Here is a 13,001-nt window from a genome sequence, read left to right on the forward strand (position 1 = left end):
CTGAAGCCCCGGACCACCACCAGGTATTCAAATTGGGCCCCATCCTTCAGAAAGCCAGCCGGAGCATTATCCCTGTAAATGTAAACAAACTTGTGTCTCTTAGCGATTGACTGAACAACAAGTAGGACTGAGTGGACCTGTAGGCTCTAAAGTTTTACACTGTTTTGTTTTTGAGTGTAGTTATGTAACAAAAAAAATCTACATTTGTAAGTTGCACTTTCATTATAAGAGATTGCACTACAGTACTTGTATAAGGTGAATTGAAAAATACTATTTTGTTTATCATTTTTACAGTTCAAATATTTCTAATAAAAATTATATAAATTGAGCACTGTATACTTTGTATTCTGTCAAGTATCAGAGGGGTAGCCGTGTTAGTCTGGATCTGTAAAAGCAGCAAAGAGTCCTTATAGACTAACAGATGTATTGGAGCATGAACTTTTGTGGGTGAATACATGTATGCATCCGGCCAGTGGGTATTCACCCACAAAAGCTCATGATCCAATACATCTGTTAGTCTATAAGGTGCCACAGGACTCTTTGCTGCTTTTGTATTCTGTGTTGTAATTGCAATCAATATATTTGAAAATGTAGAAAAACATCCAAAAATATTTAATAAATGTCAATTGGTATTGTTTAACAGTGCAATTAATCACAATTTTTTTTAGTTAATCATGTGAGTTAACTGTGATTAAATCGACAGCCCTAGTTTGCACTAGTCATCCGGTTTACTCATAAAGGATAAATGGACACAAGTCAGATATTAGGAATGGCAATATACAAAAACCTGTAGGAGAACACTTCAACCTCCCTGGCCACACAATAGCAGATCTTAAGGTGGCCATCCTGCAGCAAAAAAACTTCAGGACCAGACTTCAAAGAGAAACTGCTGAGCTTCAGTTCATTTAAGCAGCAAAGAGTCTTCTGGCACCTTATAGACTAACAGACGTTTTGGAGCATGAGCTTTCGTGGGTGAATACCCACTTCATTGGATGCAGTTCATTTACAAATTTGACACCATCAGCTCAGGATTAAACAAAGACTGTGAATGGCTAGCCAACTACAAAAGCAGTTTCTCCTCCCTGGGTGTTCACACCTCAACTGCTAGAAGAGAGCCTCACCCTCCCTGATAGAACTAACCTCATTATCTCCAGACTGATTCTTGCCTTCATATTTATACCTGCCTCTGGCAATTTCCATTACATGTGTCTGACGAAGTGGGGGTATTCACCCACGAAAGCTTATGCTCCAATATATCTGTTAGTCTTTAAGGTGCCACAGGACTCTTTGTTGCTGTTTAATCATGTCTGTCAAGGTGCATTCTGGGAACACTGGGCAGTATCCTTCCCTCATGCTCCAAGAATATACATGGCATCAAAAGTACATGGTGCAAAGAACTCGGGGATGCTTATGGCACAGAGTTTGGAGGAAGGAGGACCAGCCAAACTGCAGAATGTCAGTGTGCTGAACCAGCTTAAGGGCATACTGCTGGGTCAGCCCAGGCCTTGGGCCACCGTGACACATGGTCAGCTGCCTCAGAAAGTACTCACCATGGCGGGTTTTAGAATCAGCCACATCTCCTGTTAAAAACCAGTTCCCAAATCCTATGGACACAGTTAGAGCCAACCAAGCCAGCAGGCTGTAGACTGGGTTCAAAGTGGGAGTGAGGCCAGGGTTTTCCTTCGGTAGCCTGTCTGTGAGTGATTATGGAGGGGGGAAGAGTCCAGGATGACACTGACGGGACATGAAGGAGGGGACTTTAAGGGGAACTGAGGAGTGGCGTTTTTGCCAGACTGAGTGGACTACAGGGCATCCAAGAGAAGGTGTCTGCCACAGAAGAGCAAGAGGTCAGGAATAGAGAGGTAGATTTGTGAGGTGTTTTATGTGCAAGTATTTATAGATGGCTTAAGGCATGGGGCAGGGGTCACTTGCTAAGGAGTGGGTGGATCGGCTTATGTGGCCTGCATCTTGCAGGAGGTCAGACTAGATGATCATAATGGTCCCTTCTGATCTTGAATTCTATGATTCTATGATATTGGAAAGTAAGGTAGGTGAAATGTGAATTGCTATGGGCTTATGAAAAGTCAATCATTTCAGACATTTTATTACGGTCTTAGAATGAAATAATTATTCTAAGAGCAGAACCATATGATTTTGTACAGATGGATTTTCAGACATTTTTGACGAAGTTTTATAATGGATTATTGTAAAACTGCTTTAAACAGATGATTTAGAACAGGTCAGTAGGGAGATAGCAGAAGGTTGGAGATAAAGGTGTCTCTTCTTTGTGGAGATTGGGGAAAGTGGAGTCCTCCAGGGTTCTGTATTGGGACCAGCATTTTAAAACTAGTTTAAATAATGGTTTAGATGAAGTTCTAGTTAAAGTACTCACAGTGATACAGACCCCAGTGCTGCAAATATTTATTCACATACTTAATTTTATGCAGATGAGTAGTGCCATTGGCTTCAGTCAGATTACTCAGGGAGTAAAGTTAAGCATATGTATGCTTGCAGGATTGAGGCCTGCATTTGAAGATGATACTAAACATTTTGGGGGGTTATCAGTAACTCACTGAAGTTTAAAAGGGGGGGTGTAACTGTAACCATAGCAATGATGCCCTCATTCGACATATGGCTACTGGGTGGTAAAGCCATTTAAATGCCTTTTCAACCTTAGCTTTTGTACCACAGTCCCTATAGGAGAGACTTAGTGGATTGCTGCTAGCACATCATTATCCTATCATTCAGCATCAAAAGGCCTCCTTGTGTCTATCACTCTTTTCACAACAAAGCACCATGAGGAAACCACAGGATACAGTTTTCAGAGTAGCAGCCGTTTACCTTTAGTCCTTTTGGTATGATGTCCATCTGTTTGCATTTGGAAAGGAAGATGTCTGTCTGTCTGTCTCTGTTTGAGTTTTTTCACAGTACACGGTACAGTGGGGTTCCACTGTTTGCTGCTGTCATGGGATCTCACCCCCACTTTGAGCTTGTGGGTTCAAAGATGGGGACCCACAGGTATTCTCCCCCCACCCTAACCCTTAGGGTAGGATTCCTTCTCGCTGCCACCAGTCAGGTTAACGTGTCTGACGCACTGCCTGTCCCCCAAGCTTCCCCTAGGGAACCCAGATTCAAACCCCTTGAATCTCTACACACAGGGAAGCAGCCCACTTCCCCCCTCCCTCTCCTGCTCTCTCTCTGCTTGGAGACAACCCTTGTCTCCACAGAGTGGCGCCTAGCTTCCTTCCCCTGAATCTACAGGTAAGAAACTTAACCAAGTCCTGAACTTAAAAGAGTTTATTAAAAGAATAAAAGAAAGAAGAGAAAAAATACACAATCTCTATGAATCCAAGATAGACATTCATAGGGTCTAATCTTATTAATCCCTGGAGAAATTTCTCCCTTGTCCTCAGTACAAACAATACAGGCAAAATTACGAATAATCAATACAAACACACAGAATTGCAGACACAGGATTCTTATATGAAATTACCCAGTACTTCTAATACTCACTAGCTTGAATAGAAGAAATTAGTTCAGAAAGATGAGCAGACTTGGTTAAGCGTCTAGACTGGTGTAGTTTCAGACGGCTAAGAACTCAGAACAAAGAACACAGAGACCCAAGTTCCCGCTCTCTGTGATTTTCAAATTCTCTTCCCTGATTGGTCCTTTGGTCAGGTGTTTCACCAGGTCTGTGTTAACCCTTTACAGGTAGACCTTAACCCTTAACTAACTACTTATGACACGCCCCCCAAATCACCAACAGTGGGAGCACTGGCGGTGATTTCCTCCTAAACTGCAAAACCAACAGAGTAATAAACACATGCACTATTACATATACTACTAAGCATATAACATGTAAAGAACACTTTTTAGCCACTAGATTCTGGGAAACTGTCACGAGAGAGTGCATCAGCAACTTTGTTGGAAGCTCCTGAAATGTGTTGAATGTCAAAATCAAAGTCTTGGAGAGCTAAACTCCATCTGATAAGTTTTTTGTTGTTTCCCTTGTTAGTATGAAGCCACTTTAGTGCAGCATGATCTGTTTGTAGCTGGAACTGCCGTCCCCAAAGGTATGGGCGTAGCTTTTCCAAGGCATACACAATGGCATAACACTCTTTTTCACTGACGGACCAGTGGCTTTCCCTCTCAGACAGCTTCTTGCTGAGAAACACGACAGGATGGAAGTTGTGATCCGGTCCTTCCTGCATTAGTACCGCTCCTACCCCACGTTCAGATGCATCAGTGGTAACTAGGAAGGGTTTGTCAAAGTCCGGGGCCCTTAATACAGGGTCAGACATGAGCATCGCCTTAAGCTGGATAAAGGCTTCCTGACACTCATCAGTCCACTTAACTGCATTTGGCTGGGTTTTTCTGGTCAGATCAGTTAGTGGAGCAGCGATTTGGCTGTAGTGTGGTACAAATCGCCTGTAATATCCGGCCAACCCTAAGAAGGATTGGACCTGTTTCTTTGATCTTGGGACAGGCCACTGTTGGATAGCCTCCACCTTGGCCTGTAGGGGGTTGATGGTTCCTTGACCCACCTGGTGTCCTAGGTAAGTCACTCTGTTTTGGCCTATTTGACACTTTTTGGCCTTAACAGTTAGTCCTGCCTGCCTGATGCGCTCAAAAACCATTTTCAAATGTTCTAGGTGTTCAGGCCATGAATCAGAAAAAATGGCCACATCATCGAGGTAGGCAACTGCACAGTCTTCCAATCCTGCTAGTAGACCATCCACCAGCCTTTGGAAGGTGGCAGGTGCATTCCGCAGTCCGAATGGAAGCACAGTAAACTCATACACCCCTGCATGGGTGATGAAGGCAGATTTTTCCCTGGCGGGTTCATCTAGTGGAACCTGCCAGTATCCCTTGGTTAAATCAATGGTAGAGATGAACTGGGCACGTCCCAACTTTTCCAATAGCTCATCAGTGCGTGGCATTGGATAGTTGTCTGGACGAGTTACAGCATTGAGCTTACGGTAGTCCACACAAAAGCGTATTTCCCCATCTGGTTTGGGAACCAGAACCACTGGAGATGCCCATGCACTGGTAGAAAGGCGGATGATACCCATCTCCAACATGTTGTCAATCTCCTGTTTAATAGCAACTTTGGCATGAGGTGACACCCTGTAGGGTGGGGTCCTAATCGGGTGAGCATTACCTGTGTCAATGGAGTGGCAGGTTTGCTCAGTCCGTCCTGGGTTGGCTGAGAACAAGGGCGCGAATTGAGTGCACAGCTCCTTGATCTGTTGCCGCTGCAGACGGTGTAGGGTTGTGGAGAGGGTCACCTCTTCCACACCACCATTTCGTTTACCTTCGTAGTAGACACCTTCAGGCCACTTGGTGTCATCTCCTTCCTGAACTGTAAAGTGACAGACCTGTAATTCTCTGGGATAAAAGGGCTTTAGAGAGTTAACATGAAACACTTTAGGCTTTAAAGAGGAATCAGGGAATGTTATGAGGTAGTTAACAGCTCCCAGGCGCTCCTGGACCATGTATGGTCCTTCCCAGGACTCTTCCATCTTATGGGCCTGTTGCCACTTCAGCAAACACAGGAGGCTCTCACAGGAAACACAGCAAACACAGGAGGCTCTCACAGGAAATTGTCTTTGATCAAGAAGCATCAGGGGGGTTGTTCACACCATCAGCATCCTCTAGTGCTGCCGGCTAGCTCAGATCGGCGCTTCCTGTCCATGCTGGGTGCTGCCATTCGCTGCTCTCACCTCCCACTCCCTGGGCTCTGCCTGTGTCCCAAAGACCAACCGCACCCACTGCCGAGATGGGCAGGGCTGCAGGGGATGGGGGTGGGGAGGGGCGAAGGGTAACAACAGGAAGATGCCAGACCAGTGCTGTGTAGCATGAAAGGGCAGGTCATGAAACCCGAGACTGAGGTTGGGCCCCGGGGGAGGAGCCGGTAGCAGCAAAGCAAAGGGCGGTGATGGGAGCTGGCCCAGCGAATGGGGTTTGAAGAGGGATCTGAAGGTGGATTGAGAGGCTCCTTTGAGCCCTGGGTGGGAGAGAGGCCAATCCAGACACTGGGGGCTGCAGAGTTGGCATCGAGGTTTGTTGCATGGGTTGGTTCCTGAGCTCGATGCCAACTCTGCCCACATATCTACACCAGCAACACCATCACAGGACCTAACCAGATCAGCCACACCATCACTGGTTCATTCACCTGCACGTCCACCAATGTAATATATGCCATCATATGCCAGCAATGCCCCTCTGCTATGTACATCGGCCAAACTGGACAGTCTCTAAGGAAAAGGATAAATGGACACAAATCAGATATTAGGAATGGCAATATACAAAAACCTGTAGGAGAACACTTCAACCTCCCTGGCCACACAATAGCAGATCTTAAGGTGGCCATCCTGCAGCAAAAAAACTTCAGGACCAGACTTCAAAGAGAAACTGCTGAGCTCCAGTTCATCTGCAAATTTGACACCATCAGCTCAGGATTAAACAAAGACTGTGAATGGCTTGCCAATTACAGAACCAGTTTCTCCTCCCTTGGTTTTCACACCTCAACTGCTAGAACAGGGCCTCATCCTCCCTGATTGAACTAACCTCGTTATCTCTAGCTTGCTTCTTGCTTGCATATATAAACCTGCCCCTGGAAATTTCCACCACTTGCATCCGAAGAAGTGGGTATTCACCCACGAAAGCTCATGCTGCAAAACGTCTGTTAGTCTATAAGGTGCCACAGGATTCTTTGTTGCTTTTACAGATCCAGACTAACACGGCTACCCCTCTGATACTTGTTAATCACTATGTTATATTTGCACCTGGCAGAGAAGTAGATAAACACAGGGAGAGCTGATTTAATCACAGCCAACTGCTGTGGAGACTTTGGGCTAGTCTACACTACAAAACTAAAAAGAGCAGGAGAACTTGTGGCACCTTAGAGACTAACAAATTTATTTGAGCATAAGCTTTCGTGAGCTACAGCTCACTTCATTGGCTGCATGGAGTGGAAAATACCGTAGGAAGAGATATAGACGGAGAACATGAAACAATGGGCGCTACCATGCAGCAGGGGTTCCCAGTGCGGTGCCCGCATAGTGGATGTCATCCAGAGGCGTCGCTGCTGAAATTTGGCGGCATTTCAGAGGGGGTGCCTCTGGATGACATCATCTTGGGAGACTGGCCAGTCCTTGCTTACAGATAGCTCCATTTTCATTACCACGACAAACAGTTTTTTTCTCTCCTGCTGATAATAGCTCACCTTAACTGATCACTCTCATTAGAGTGTGTATGGTAACACCCATTGTTTCATGTTCTCTGTGTATATATAGATCTTCCTACTGTGTTTTCCACTGCATGCATCCAATGAAGTGGGTTTTAGCCCACGAAAGCTTATGCTGAAATAAATTTGTTAGTCTCTAAGGTGCCACAAGTTCTCCTGTTCTTTTTGTGGATACAGACTAACACGGCTGCTACTCTGAAACTACAAAACTAAGTTCACCTAAGTTATGTTGACCTACAGCTGTTATAGTAATTCAATCACTTTTGCATGTCCACACTAGGATCCTTGGGTAAGTGATGTGCATCCTCACTTGCATCACTGTAGAGAGCAGTGCACCATGGGTAGCTATCCCACTGTGCAACTTGCCACCATCTGCCACAAGGAGTTTTGGGAAGGGTTTGCAATGCCTCATGGAGGCAAATGAGTCACGCAGGGGTGACTGGGAACATGGTTTCAACATCCCATGATGCACTTTTATTCATCCCATAATTTTATCTGCATCCCATAATGCAATGGTACCGGCGACCCCTTTCACAAACAAGCCCCTGAGTGTGACCCCCCTTTATAAATTAAAAACACATTTTTATATACTTAACACCATTCTAAATGCTGGAGGCAAAGTGGGGCTTGGGGTGGAGGCCGACAGCTCACGACCCCGCATGTAATAACCTCGCAACTCCCTAAGGGGTCCCAACTCCCAGTTTGAGAACCCTCGCCATAATGTTTCGCGCCTCTTTTTAAAAGCCCCACAAACCCACACATCCATCATCTCTGTGAGAAGCATGGATCCTGCACAGCTCTGCACTAGTGTGATGAGCATTGCAAACACAACACACCTGATCCTGCAGTATTTCCAGAGCTGTGAGAGGAGCCGTGCGGAATATGATGATTCCTAGCTTGCTGTGCCCCATGGAAAGAAACAATTCAAGGTTGTTGGCAGTCACAGAGCAGCTGCAGATGGTGGAATACCAGTTCTGGGCCTGAGAAACAAGCACTGACTGGTGGGATTGCATTGTTATGCAGGATAACGAGCAGTGCAAGGCCACATTCCTGGAAGTGAGTGTGGAGCTCGCCCCAGCCCTCCAGTGCAGTGAAACCAAAATGAGAGCTGCACTGACAGTGGAGAAGTGAGTGGCGACCACTGTGTGGAAGCTTGCAACGCCAGATTGCTACCAATGAGTCGGGAATCAATTTGGAGTTGGAAAATCCACCATGGGGGCTGCTGTGATGCAAGTATGCAAGGCCATAAATCGCCTCCTGCTACGAAGGACTGTGACTCTGGGCAATGTGCAGGACATCGTGGATGGTTTTGCAGAAGTGGGTGTCTGAACTGCATTTGGGCGATAGTTGGCAAACATATCCTATTTTGGCACCAGATCACCTGGCCACAGGCTATATCAACAGAAAGGGCTACTTTTCTGTGGTATTGCAAGTGCTGGTGGATCACTAGGAATGTTTTACCAACATCAACGTGGGCTGGTCAGGCAAGGTGCATGACGCATGGATATTTAAAAACATGGGCCAGTTCATAAACCTGCAAGCAGGGACTTTCTTTCCAGACCAGAAGATTACCATTGGGGATTACTGCCCATAGTGATCCTGGGAGACCCAGCCTACCCCTTACTTCGTGGTTCATGAAGCCATCTACCAGCAGAATGACAGCTGAACATGCCTTTGGACGTTTGAAAGGCCGCTGATGCTGTCTACTCACAAGATTAGACCTTAGTGGGAAAAAAAATCCCAATGGTTATAGCCAGTAGCGTAGCTGTGGGGAAGCAGCTGCTCCCCCACCAAGCACAAGTGGCGCCTTTTAAATGTTACTCACCCAGGAGCGGAAAAACAAAGGCGCCACCCGCTGCGGTGCTTTTACTGATTGGGCGGTGCTCGGGTCTTGACAGCGGACTGTCACTCATTTCGGGTGTCTTCAGCGGCACTGAAGCTTCATTACCGAAATGCTGCCGAAGACGTGTGGAGCGAGTGAAGGTCCCGCCGCCGAGGTGCTGCTGAAGACCCGGCGCACTGCCCTGTCAGTAAAAGCACCGCAGCAGGTGGCGCCTTTTGTGTTTTCGCTCCCCCTCTTCCCTCCATCTAGCTACGCCACTGGTTCTAGCTGCCTGCTGTGTGCTTCAGAATCTCTGTGAAGCAAAGTGGGAGAAGTTGCCGCTGGGGTGAAGGGTGGAGGTGGAACAGCTGTCTGCTGATTTTGAGCAGTCAGATACCAGGGCTATATGATGATCTCAACGGGGAGCTATTTGGCTCAGGGGGGCTTTGAAAAGACCATTTTAATAGTGGGCCACAGTAATGTGTGTTGCTGTTGTGTACTCTGCCTGGCACTGCTTTTTGCATCCCAGGTTGAACCTTGTAATGAGTGCTGTGTGTGTAGTAATATAACGGTGCAAATGCATCTATTGCTATCAGTGAATAGTGTCAGCCCCAGCCGCCATATGTTGTGAACTAATAAAGATGAATTAAGTTAGACTTTTGTGAATAAATAGACTTTTATTCCAAATCCATGCAAATATTTGTAACCGAATGAAACTTTATAAATACAGGGGAAAGAACCTTTGAAGGGGAAAGAACAGTCATGTCCATTTCAAAAACACATACACCAGCCATGCCTCTCCCGTCAGTGTATGTGTGGCTGTGAGTGATTGCCTGTATGCTCCCATGGGGTGGAGTGGTAGGGGTAGTGCAGCGGTCCCAGACATCACGTGGCATGTGTGTGTGTGTGTGTAGGGAGGTCCTGGAGGCGAGCAGGGGCCTGTTGAACCTGAAGGTCAACAAGAGTCTTCAGCACGTCTGTTTGCCACTTGAGAAGTGCTAGCATCTCCCGCTGCACGTCTCTCTCCTTCTCCTGCACTGTCTCCTCTCCACGCTATCCCTGTCCATTCTGTCTGTGAGGGTGATTCTCCAAGCCCTGTGCTCAGTATCCAAAGCACCAGAGGCTTGCAGAATGTCTTGGAACTTGTCATTCCACATTCTCTTTCTTCTCCACCTTATCTGACTGAGCCGCTCCACTGGTGTGGGTGGAAAGACCCTCAAGGCCCCATTTCCAGCTGCAAAAGAGCCAATGCACAGAGGCACTATTGCGAGTGTATTCACGAGATAAATGGAAAACTTGGTAAACTAAACTCACTTCCCTTTATCCACACAAGTTACAAGCATTCCGTTCTCATTTCTCCTTGGGATTCATGTAGTGCAGTGGCAATGGTGCCATGGTGAGTACAGCCTTGGCGGGAGGGAACGAGTTGGGACAATATGTGGGGGGGTGGGGGGTAGCTCATGGACATGAGTATTTGCGTATAGTGCAATTGAACCGAATACTAGCACCATTTCCCACAGGCAGTGGTGATTTTAGCTGATATCTCCCTCCTGAGGGGAACAGAGGCTGGAAGGGAACAGCTCCTGCATGCACTGGGCTCCAGATTGGGTCTGTGTGCTGCTAGCTTGTGTGCTGCAATGGTGCCTGCTGAAGTAATTGCTGTGGTGCATGGGGAAGTGTCCTATCATGGTGGAAGAAGCCCTCCCCAGAAACCTTCAGCAGAGGATTACAGACTACACTCCTAGCATATAAGCAGCAGGCACACTGAGGTGTACACACTCACAACACATGCAGGGCCCTGCTTGGTGCATGGAAAGGAGCAGCTGTAGGTGCCTGTGGCCACAGTGTATTCATTTGTGTTTTGCCAGTGCACTTATCATACCTTCAGAGAGATGTCACTCTGGGCACTAGGGAAGAGTATTTGCTAAGGTTAAACTCCATCAGGGGTTCCCTACAGGGCCGGCTCTAGGTTTTTTGCTGCCCCAAGCAAAAAAAAATTTGGCTGCCCCCCATCCCAGCCTTGGGCTCGCGGCCCCCCCTCCACCAGTGCCCTCCCCCACCTGCAACCCCTGCGGCCCCCGCCCTGGGCTCTCTCTTTCCTCCCCCCGCACTTCCTGCCACCACAGCCCTGGGCTCCCCCCCCCCCCCCAAACGTGACCTCCTCATTCACCACAGCAATCCCCGTTACAATTGCAGTGGGGATCAAACCATTTCTCTTATTTTTATTTCACTTTAGTATAATTCTCCCCGCCTTCCCCCTGGCAACTCCATCTCTAGTGCTCCAAATGCACATGGAAGCTATAGGGACTAACCCTCAAACCTTGTACCCCATAAGGGATGGGGATCTAGTAAAGAGGGTTCAGGCAGCGGAGCGGGTGTGGGGGCGCTTGGGGGCTCTACACTGGCAGAGAAGCGGGGTGTGATGTACTTGCGGAGGAGGGTGGAGGAGGAGAGGGGGTATCAGGAGGGTTGCAGGAGAAGAGGGGCAGGGGAAGGGGGAGGTGCGGGAGGAGAGGGCTGGGGGAGGGTACAAGGGGAGAGGTGCGGGGGAAGGGAGGGTACAAGGGGAAGGGGTGCAGTGAAGGAGCGATGGGGGGAGGTACAAGTGAAGAGGCTGCGAGCGGGATGGGGGGGTGCAAGGGCTGAGAGGGGCAGGCGCTGACAGCTGCTTCCCCAACCCCCTGCAGGCAGAGCCGAGAGGACGGACACTGACCCCCAGGTGCCCAAGCCGTGGGGGTCCCCCGGTGGGGCAGTATCCCCCCTACCCCGCTCAGAGCCAGGCTCTGCCTCTCCCCACCTAGGGCAGGCAGTGCAGGGCTGAGGCGAGAGAGGTGTGCGGGGGCTGGGTCCGGGGGCAGGAGGGGGCAGCTCCCTGGCAGCAGGGGCGGCTCTAGGAATTCCGCCGCCCCAAGCAGGGCGGCAGGCCACAGGGGGTGCGCTGCCGGGCGCCGGTCCCGCGGCTCCGGGGGACCTCTTGCAGACGTGCCTGGGGAAGGGTGCGCTGGTCCCACAGCTCCCGTGAATCATCCGCAGGCAGGCCTGAGGGAGGTCCACCCGAGCCGCGGGACCAAGGGACCCTCCGCTGTCATGCCTGCGGAAGGTCCGCCGGAGCCACCTGCCACCCTGCCGGCAAAATGGCGCCAGAAGCGCGCGCTTGGCACGCTGGGGTCATGAGCCGGCCCTGTCAGCGCGAGCCGGGATCCGCGCCCCCTGCCCAGCCCGGCGGCTCCCTGCACAGCCCACTGCCGCGGGGAAACACCGCCCGCCCTGGGGAGACTCAGAGCAGAGCAGCAGGACCCCTCCCCCCTCCCTGCATCCTGGGCCCCTCTTCCCTCGCCTCCGCAGCCCGGGCCCAGCTCCAGGAGATGATGCTTGGGCTCTCCAGCGGCAGGGCAGCCTGAACTGCAGTCCAGCCTGGGCAACTCAGGCTGCCATGAGCACCATCTAGTGACTGCAGCCAGAACTGCGGTGTCAGTTCCAGCTCAGCCTGAAAGCCTCAGCCGACAGGGAACATCTTGGTTCAGGGCCGCTTTTTGCGCCCCAAGCAAAAAAAAAAAAAGGGGGGGAGTACGGAGGAGGGCAGGAGTGCCGCCCCTTGGAAAGTGCCACCCCAAGCACATGCTTGGCGCGCTGGTGCCTAGAGCCGGCCCTGGTTCCCTAGATTCTCTCTCTCCCTTGGCTCTTTTCCAAAGGCCCTTCCAATATTTTGTTGTTAATTATGTTGACTTTGGATATTCTTGTTAACCATATAAATGCCCAAGCCCTTTCTTAATTTTCCTAAGTTCTTAGTCGCAATTTCCTGTGGCAGTGAGTTCCACAGTCTAATTATGCATCATCTGGAAACATAGTTCCTTCCCCATCTTTTTAATCTCATTGAATGTCCCCTTGTTCTTGTGTTATGAAACAAGGAGAACACTGGGAAGGCACAAC

This window comes from Mauremys reevesii, unplaced genomic scaffold (genome assembly GCF_016161935.1).
Source record: "Mauremys reevesii isolate NIE-2019 unplaced genomic scaffold, ASM1616193v1 Contig89, whole genome shotgun sequence".
NCBI lineage: Eukaryota > Metazoa > Chordata > Testudines > Geoemydidae > Mauremys > Mauremys reevesii.